Source organism: Hemicordylus capensis, chromosome 13, assembly GCF_027244095.1.
Source record: "Hemicordylus capensis ecotype Gifberg chromosome 13, rHemCap1.1.pri, whole genome shotgun sequence".
Classification (NCBI taxonomy): Eukaryota; Metazoa; Chordata; class Lepidosauria; order Squamata; family Cordylidae; genus Hemicordylus; species Hemicordylus capensis.
The window spans coordinates 14,973,950-14,983,953 of record NC_069669.1 but is presented as its reverse complement, the minus strand read 5'-3'; the positions used below and the strand labels follow the sequence as shown (position 1 = coordinate 14,983,953).

Here is a 10,004-nt window from a genome sequence, read left to right as displayed (position 1 = left end):
GGGTTTGAAGCTAGAGAGGCTCATCTGGCATGGCCTTCTGCTTTGGTAGCAGATTGGCGATGAATAGCAACAGTGCTTCATTTTGCAGGATGTTTAAATGCAACAAAAGACACCTGGTACAAACAGTGGAAGAGACCCAGCTTTCTCCTTTCCCGTATAGGAACAGAGGAAGCTGCCTTCTACCGAGTCAGACCATTGGCCCAACTAGCTCTGTATTGTTTACACAGACTAGAAGTGGCTTTTCCAAGGTTGCAGGCAGGAGTCTCTCTTAGTCCTATCTGGAGATGACAGGGAGGGAACCTGGAACCTTCTGCATGCAAGCAGGCAGATGCTTTTCCCAGAGTGGCCCATACCCTAAAGGAACTACCTTCCAGTGCTCACATTTAGTCTCCCGTTCAAATGCAAACCAGGGTCGACCCTGCTTAGGAAAGGGTACAATTCATGCTTTCTGCCACAAGATCTGCTCTCTTCCCTTTAAAAATTAAAATCAATATAATTTTTGATTTTTTTAAAAAATAGTCCTCTTATTTTCTGATAGAGGAAACCTCTTGGTTCTCCAAAGGTCAAGATGAGCGACTACGTGGCTTATGGAGTTTGTATTAACGGAAAGATGTGAAAATATAGCATGAAGATCTGATGTCCTCTTCTTAGTCCAATAGCCTTCCAGGTATATTCCGTGTTGGCCTGAAGTGCCTTCTGGTGTTTTTTTTTTAATGAAACGGCAGAAGCTAGTTACAAAATATATGGAAATCTGTGGTTGAACTCAATGGTTTTCATTTTGTTGAAATGAAATGTTTGTCCCTTCACTTTATTTCCGCCAAAAACGATTTGCAGGAGAAGAGGGGAAACAACATCTAAATGGGATTGTGATATATCTCCTGAAATGTACAGTGTGACCTTAAACTGGCCCTGCCATGTGGCTAAGTGAGACAGCTGTGTTAAGTAGGGATGTGCATGAAACGGATTCTGGTGGTTCAGTTTGAATACGAGCCAAATTCAAACCGGACCACAGATTTGAATATGCCCTCTCACTGCCCCCCATTAGGAGTTTATTAAAGGCAGACAGGGAATCCTCACCAGATTCTCCTTTACAAGCATGCCTCTCAAACCACGAAACCAATTCTGAATCAATTCCATTCAAACTGGGACTGGTTTGGCTTGAACTCGGACCGGTACCCTTTTGGGGGGGTCTGGTTCAGTTCATGTCCAAATGGGTTGCCAGCCCAGTTTTTTCCGAGACAGGTTCAAATAGAAACCATTCCATATTTCCCTAGTGTTGAGTGGCACATTTTGGGTGCCCTTAAGGGTGACAAAGAATCAGATCTGGCCCATCAGGCTCAGTTCCTTGAGAAGCTTCAGACTCATGAAGGAGAACTTCTTGGTGGATTATGCCCCCACCATCATGGGTACTGCAAGCTCTGGTAAAGAGGCATGAGTAGGCAACACGCATGAGTCCTGAGAACCAGCCTACTGGTTAGACTCATGATGGGGACACCATCCAAAATGGCGTCTCCATTCTGAATTCTCCCCCATCATGCTGAGGAGTGCTCACTGCACACGTCCTGGCTTTGTGAGTTTCCCCACCCATTCCAACAGCAGCCAGTGGCTGAGAAAACCCAACAGGGTGATGCCATTTTTGTTGACCTCACCTGCAGCGTTCTGAACTCATCACCCAGCTCCAGGAAGATTCTGCAGAACACCAATGGCTTGGATCGCATTGCCTGCTTACAAAGTGAGAGGGGCAAATCCCATGGATGGAAAAGAGACCATGATGTCTGTGAGTCGACCTCTTTCTTTCTGTCTTGCGTGTAAAACAGCAATTTCCTACCTCTCTCCTTCAGGGTAGTGGGGGGGCATATCTGTTGCCCAGGTCTCATCACTGATGGGCTTTATTAGCATAGCTATTTATACCTGTTATTGTTCCAATCTCTCCTTAACTCTTTTTGAAGTTTCTGGCTGATGGATTGATTGAGTCCTCATTAGGCTTGCGCTTCATGTTCTGTTTTGATTTTGTTTGCTTTCCCCCCTTCTCGCTTCCTTGTTTGTCTTTTTTGGAGCCCTCCCACTCCACCCCCCAACCCACCATTCCCCTCCTCACTCTGAGGTTTCTCCAAACTCCCACCACCACCTTGGAGGCTGGCATACCGCCAAAGCCTGTTGGGAGGTCATCTTGACACAGACGGGAGCTGGGTTTAAATAAGGACTGGGTAATTTTGTGACCATTAGCGGCATTTGCTGGGATGCACGCTTAAAATAATAAGGACAATTGCATCTCATGCTCCAAGGAGCAAGCTGATTGCCTGCAGGGATTGAGAAGGCAGTTCTCCACCCTTCACTTTGCTCCCAATCCTGCTGTCGTTAATGCAATTGGCTTTGCTGCTGACGTCTCCCGAAGCGTCTGTCCGCAAGCTGGACACCAATCTCATTCGTTTCAATGGGGGATGTGCAGGAGAACTTCCCAGTAGATCAGGACTCCACAACATAAGGCCCAGGGGCCAGATCCGGAAAGAAAAATATGTTTAAGAGGTGTAGAAAATGTAACACCGCTTTCCCCTCCGCCAGTCCTTATGTCTCCTTAGAATTTTTCAAACTCGTAAAATCAGACTTTTGAGGTTAAAAAAAAAGTTGTCTGCTCCCAAAAGGTCGGAGTCAGACTCAATGTCCAGACCCCCGATGTTGAAGGATTCAGCAACATTGAAGCCATCCACATCAGGGAAGTATTCGAAGTCGAAGCCTCCAAAGTCTCCTTCAATATCAACACAGCCCGCAAAAGTACTTATATTGAATAAGTCGGCGTTGGGAAACATGGCTCTGCCAGCACCAAAATTTATGATCCCGAAGCTCAAGATCGTACCAGTACAGAAGCAACGTCAGGAAGGCATGTTGATGCTTGATTCCCTGACAACTACCTGCTTGCTGAAGGTGACTACGGATGTTCCTCCATGCAACATCTTAGCGCTCCCTTCTAAGAGCAGTGTGGCCCTGACACAGAGGGTTTACCCATTCTCTCCCCGCCCCCATTCCAGTATCATCACCATGGATGACACTCATGAGGTCACTGAGGACCCTACGACTCTATCTCTTTCCCCACTCACGCATAAAGCCTGATGGAGGAGGAGAGGTGCAACCTGATTAAATGGAAGACGGAAAAGTTCTGGAGTGCGTCCTCCTACAGTCCCTCTGCGCAATGGCACCCTCAAGGCGGAGGTGACTGTGACTTTTGAGGAAGGTCTTACCAACCAGACCCCTCTACTCCTAGACCACCTTTCAAGGGAAACATACATACTGATCGTTACACACAGCCTTTACGTGTGGTGCACTATTCAGAACACTCAATGTGTTTTCCTGCATTCCCACGATCTCCACCATCCACAGACCGTGACGCACACTGTCGCTTCTGCTTCAGACTCGACCCTTATGACTCATGCTACAATGTCAACCCAGACTGGCTCAGTCTCGCCACTGACACCGACCACGCCATCATGTCCACTTCCTCCAGTGGCACCATTTCCCCTTTCAGCACAGCTGGTTTTGCCAGTTGAACCGCAATACCCTGCTTCTATGCCCCCAGATGGCACCCTGAGGGGTAGACCCTCCCCTGGAGCTCTTTCACTGTTCCCAGAATCTGACTCAGACTCTGATTTTCAAACGACTGAAGTCCCATCTGAACCATCCCTGGATGATGGTGTATTTTAAAAGTTCTCAGATTCTTCCAAGGAAGAACACAGAAACTACCATATGTTGGTCTCTGACATGGCCAAGGCCTTAGGGTCTCAGTCTTACACAAGTCACTGAGAATATTGAGGACCCTGTCTAAGTTCCTGCAGAAGGCAAAACCTTCTCAGCCTACTGCTCTATCCGTGTTGCCGGCCTTGTCGCACGCTTCCAAGCAGGCATGGAAGAAGCCCTCCACTGTGGCCCCCACTTCAAGGCGCCTTGAAAATATGTACAGGATACAGGAGGAGGACTGTGAATATCTTTTCAAGCACCCCCAGCCCAATTCCCTGGTGGTGAATGATGCTTATGCTTCCTCTTCCCATTCTGGCAAGCAGCGTGCAGCCCCCGTTGACAAAGAGGGCCACAAACTGGACTCCATGTGGAGGTGACTTTATTCCACAAGTACCCTGGCCATGCACATTTCCAGTTACACTGCATGTATGCCATGTTACCAACACTCCCTGTGGGAGGAACCCGCTGAGATGCGACCTGCAGACATGCCATCTAAAACCAAAGAATTACAGGGAAAGTCTGCTGATATCACGAGGCAGCCCGCCATCTGATGGACTGCAAGTCAAAGAACATGGCTAGTGCGGTGGCTCTGCATCGTCACATGTGGCTGTGCTCCTCTAAAATGCAGTACAAAACTAGCAACAAGGTAGAGGACCTCCCATTTGAGGGGGATGGTCTTTTCAGTGCCAAGACTGACGACACATTAGAAAAACTTAAAAAGTCTAAATTGACCGCAGAGTCATTTGCAGCCTGGACAACCCAACTGGACTACCAGGCTAGGCCCAAACCCTCCTACATGCCTACCACTTCATATTGGAAGTATCGCCCTCAATACAAAACCTCTGAGGGGCATGATTTTAAGAAATCTTCTAGGCCCTCAGCTAAACCCTACCAACCCAGGGGTAGCTCCAACAACCATTGCCCCAAACAAGGTGAAAACTCCAAGCAAGGCCTTTGATACCTCAGACGGTCCTGCACAAGCACCCGTGATATCCCAATACCTGAACAATTGGAGGAGGATTACAATGGACAAATGGGTGCTTTCCATAGTCCAATTGGGCTACACCATTCAATTTCATACCCATCTCTGGTTCATGGGTATAAGGTCTACTGCATCAGCCCCCGCCCTGCAGGCAGAGGTGTTGGCCCTTTTGGGAAAGGACACAATAGAACCTGTTCCCCCACTCCTCCAAGGCAGTGGGTTCTATTCCATATTTTCAGGTGCCAACAAGGGATGGAGGCAACCACCCCATCCTGGATCTCTGGACTTTAAACACATTCATTCCAACAACCAAATTCTAAATAGTCTCCATCACATCCATCATCCAACTTTCCGGAGAGACCATATTACACCTATTTTGAAACAATTACACTGGCTGCCGATATGTTTCCGGGCAAGGTACAAAGTGCTGGTGATTACCTTTAAGGCTCTGAACGGCTTAGGTCCAAGTTACCTTGGAGAGCGCCTTCTTCTGCACGATTCCCACCGCACATTAAGGTCATCTGGGGAGGTTCGTCTCCAGTTGCCACCGGCTCGTCTGGTGGCGACTCGGAGGCGGGCCTTCTCTGTGGCTGCTCCGGAGCTGTGGAATGCGCTCCCTGCGGAAATCCGTAATTCGAGTTCTCTGTTGGCCTTCAGGAGGGCCCTTAAAACATATTTGTTTGGCCTGGCCTTTCAGGGCTTTTAAAATGTATATATGTGTGTATGTGTATATGTGTATATATATATATGTATATGTGTGTGTGTATATATATATATATGTATATATATGTGTATGTGTGTTTGTGTGTATGTATGTATATGTATGTATATATATATATTTTAATCTTTTAATTTTTTAATTTTTAACTTGATTTAGTGTTTTTAATGACTTAATAACCCCCCCCCCCCGCCTTGTGCAGATGGGAGGGAGTTTGTCACAGCCTGTCCTGCGCGAAGCCCAGGAAGGGTTCCGTTTGACCTCTTTGGTCAAGGGCCGGGCTTCGGCCAGGATTGACCGATCCCGGCCCCATCCTCCATTTTCCATTCTCTCTTCAGTTGGGGTCGGGCAACCACAGGAGAAGCGGCTTTCCCCTCCCTCCCTCCCCGGTGCAGAGCGGGTCTAGCGACTGGCCGCCTGACGGGGCCGAGTAGGAATTTTTTGCTCCCAACGCATTGGCCACTGTTGGGGGTTTTTTCGCCTACTCCGTTCTGTGTCCTGGGTGCGTATTTAGAGTTAGGTCAACCACAATGGCAGGAACAGTGCGGGCGGGGTGGCAATTTGAGGGTTAGAACATCGGTGAGCACCCTTGGATATGTAAAAGGGGTGTTTGGTTAATCGCTCCTTTGTAGCCTGTGCGGCACGGGGAGAATGATTGCCATGAACCCTGCTTCAGGACTTCTCTAACCTTTGGGCTGTGCGGTCCGGGGTGGACGAATGCCTAGAAGTATCCAGACCCTCTCTTACAGAAGGGGGGGTTGGCTTTGAAGGAATTGGGTGGGATGTACCTGCCCATTCCCGAGCCAGGGTGTCTCCCCCCCAGTAGGGTGCTGGGTAGGATTTCAGAGTTCTGACCTGCTTCTATTGGCCCGCACTGTTCTTTAAGGGTGATTAATCACCTGGTGTTCCAGTCTGCCATGCTGTGTGTAATAGTTAACAAAGTTGTGGCCCTTTTCCTCTATACTGAGTCTATGTTTTCTTGAGCTGGGGTCTGGGGATAATGTTTTATTTTTGTTTAAAATGTTTTAAATTGTTAGCTGTTTTATTGTTTTAATTTGTTTTAGCTTTTTACTGTTTTATAAGTTGTTTTAATTGTGAACCGCCCTGAGCCATTTCGGAAGGGCGGTATATAAATCAAATAAATAAATAAATAAATAATAAACTTTCGTGTACATATCCGGCCAGAGTACAGGAAGTATCTACGTTTCATCATGGTAAGCCTTCGGGTCTACCAATACAAAGTCCTGCTCTTCAGGTTCTCCACCGCCCTGTGGATATTTACCAAGATGATGGCAGTCCTGATAGCCTATCTCCATCACCTAGGTCTCAAAATATACCTGTACTTGGACGACTGGCTTTTGACAGCCCACTCCAAAGAGAAACTGGAACCCATTCTTTTTGAAAATGGCAACAGAGCAGTGCACAGGAGCAAAATAGTGTAAAGGAGGCAAAGTTTAAGGGAACCTTTTAGAGGACATTTTTGCAGACCTTTATCTGCCTTTTGCACATGTTCATCTACTAAATGTTTGCCTGTGAAAATGTGGCTCTACCCGGATTGTGCTGTGGCTGCCTGCTTCTCTGGGTGTTGTAGTGCTATCTCTCTGTATGTGATACATGATCATCTGGAAGTGTGGTGCCACTGTTACCAAACATTGCAGCTTAGGATAGGCATGCTTTAAAATGACAGTTCATCTTTTGAAGATTATTGGAATTGTTCTTTTGCCAAAAGAAGCCAAGAGGAGGGGAAGGAATGAAAATCAAATTCAATCACCCTTGTCAGATACGTTGGAGCACGCCGGGTTGATAAACGGTCCCCAGATAGCATCTTTCTCTCTCTTTCGCTCCTGGGTGGATTTAATAAGCCCACCCTTTACAGTTTTGTCAAATCTGTTCCATTCCAGCTGTCAGGTGGAGAGTGAAATAAAATAATTTAGAATGAGAAGAGACAGCGTATAACCGCCGTGGGATAGCCACGGCCTGATCTAAATGCGCGGGCGAGGTTCTTCCAAAAAAATCCACATGTCCAGCCTGGGCCACCCCAGCTTTCTTCCGCTTTCTTTGCCGATTCCACCTCTCAGCTCTGTCGTTCAGCCCATTTGGCTTGGCGGATGGCTCTATCGAGTGCTGTGCCGTTCCTTAGTTAACAACCCTGAGGTGGTGTTTTGAGAGGATTATAGCTCTAACAAATCACTCGTTAACTACGCTAACTCATTAGAATATGCCACATACCAAATAGTTCTTAAGTGTGCTAATGACCGATTTTAAGGGATTATTGTCGTGGTAAACCATAATTAACAGTTTAGAACGGTGCTTCCGATTTAATTATACTCCAGCCACGCTGCCAGGAAAGCTGGGTGGGGAGCGGCATAAGCAAAGAGCCCGGACCTGGGTGCCTCTGTCCCAGCGGGCGGTCATCCAGCGAGTGATATTATCTCTGTGCATGCATGGGCCATTCCGTTAACGGTACAAACCAACGGTAACTTCACGTGAAGGGTTTCCAGCAGTTGGTTACAAGGTGACCCCTGAGCAAGAAGTTTAGTGGGTATTGGATTACCCTGTTGTAGAAGGAAGATGCTGCCCTTTGAAAGAAAGTGAGCTCTTTCACATGGGACATAGGGCCATAGGATGCTGCCTTATATGGAGTCCGGACCTTGGTCCATCTAGCTCAGTATTGTCTTCACAGACTGGCAGTGGCTTCTCCAAGGTTGCAGGCAGGAGTCTTTCCCATCCCTGCCTGAAACTTAGGAGCATAGGAAGCTGCCATATACTGAGTCAGACCATTGGTCCATCTAGTTCAGTATTGTCTGCACAGACTGGCAGTGGCTTCTCCAAGGTTGCAGGCAGGAGTCTCTCCCAGCCCTTTCTTGGAGATGCTGCCAGGGAAGGAACTTGGAACCTTTTGCATGCAGGTACTCTTCCTAGAGCGGCCCGATCCCTTAAGGGGAATATCTTACATCGCTTACACATGTAGTCTCCCATTCATATGCAACCAGGATGCACCCTGCTTAGCAAAGGGCACAAGTCATGCTTGCTACCACAAGACCAGCTCTCACCTCCTCCATGATTGTATGGGGGTGCGCTGGAGGGGAGGCATGCTTCAACCCCATGCCTCTCAGATGACCCAAGCCCCAGGTTGAACTTACTTACCCAACGTCTACACAATCTGGATGTTGCGCTCTCCAGAAGAGTGGGGGAGAAACAAGGTGAGTCCTCCAGTATCCCACAATGAATTGTGGGAGGAGCAGAGAGTCAGTCCTCAGTACTGTAGCAACTCTGCTCTGCCTGGCCCCACCTTCCACAGGACTCTATGGTTCTGACAGCCAGAGCTGCATTTTTACCCAATTGCACGTGCCAATGACCAAATGCTGAGGTAGAAGAGGAGGAGTTTTCCTCCTACATTGGTTTGGACCTGGGTAACAAAATCAGGTTACCCAGGTCTGAACGGGGTGGATGTGAGGGCCCAGACAACCATGGAAAGCTGTGTTTTCTCTCTACAACCCATCTTTGCTGGTCATGAGAACAGCCTCAGTATGTAAAGGCTCAGGAGTCATTTTGTGAGTTCAGTGCAGCAACTTAAAAATAGAAGCTAATTGTTTTAGCTCAAGGCTGCACAGTGGGCCCTCAAGCTGATGTTGGACTACAGCTCCCATCATCCCTTGCTACAGTGGCCAATCACCAGGGATAATGGGCGCTCTAGGCCAGCATCTGCAGGAGGGTCAAAATGTCACAGCCCTGGCCTAGGGGCATGGGGCTGGAGCTCAGTGGTAAAGGATCTGCGTTGCATGCAGAAGGTCCCAGGTTCAAACCCTGGCAGCATTTCCATGTAGGGAAATGGGGAAGGGTCCTGCCTGAAACCTTGGACAGCTGCTGCCAGTCAGTGTAAACTACTGAGCTACAGGTAGATGGATCAATGCTCTTATCTTTCTATGTAGGCTAAACTGCAGTCACTGGAATTGTGCAGCTGACATTTAGAGCTGAGCTTACTCGATCAGCGGAACCGAGAAGTACATTGTCCTACATTGAACTGTAGGTAGGGGAATTACATTTTTGGATTCTGTGCACCACACACACATTCCCTACACATGGAAAGGTTGTATTTCAGGGCCCAATTGAAATTAGTTGCCCACCTGAAATTTAGAGCTAAGCTTACTTGATCAACAGAACAAAGAGGTACATTTGTACCACTTATGGAGTGCAGGCAGCGGGACTGCATGCTTGAATGCTGGGCACCCCACACATTTCCTGCACATGGAAGTTAGTATTTCATGGCAGTTAAAGTAAAAGGTAAAGTGTGCCATTAAGTCAACTTTTATTCCTGGCGCCCACAGAGCCCTGTGGTTTTCTTTGGTAGAATACAGAAGGGGTTTACCATTGCCTCCTCCCATGCAGTATGAGATTATGTCTTTCAGCATCTTCCTATATCGCTGCTGCCCAATATCGTACCAGCGGGGATTCGAACCGGCAACCTTCTGCTTCTTAGTCAAGCATTTCCCTGATGAGCCACTTAAGGTAGCAGTACTAAAATGATTCAGGCCTGGGCTGTGTTGGCTTTAATCTTAGCTACACATACCTCTG

At 47.7% G+C, this 10,004-nt stretch overlaps 1 long non-coding RNA gene across 1 annotated transcript in view; it reads left to right on the top strand.

Annotated features, from left to right (window-relative positions):
- The first annotated feature begins 449 nt into the window (after positions 1–449).
- LOC128336471 (uncharacterized) overlaps positions 450–10,004 on the top strand; it is a 47,034-nt gene continuing 37,479 nt past the window's right edge. Inside the window, exons 1-2 of the long non-coding RNA XR_008311981.1 lie at positions 450–667; positions 1,656–1,777. This is a non-coding gene — a long non-coding RNA (uncharacterized LOC128336471). The remainder of the gene's footprint in view (positions 668–1,655; positions 1,778–10,004) is intronic.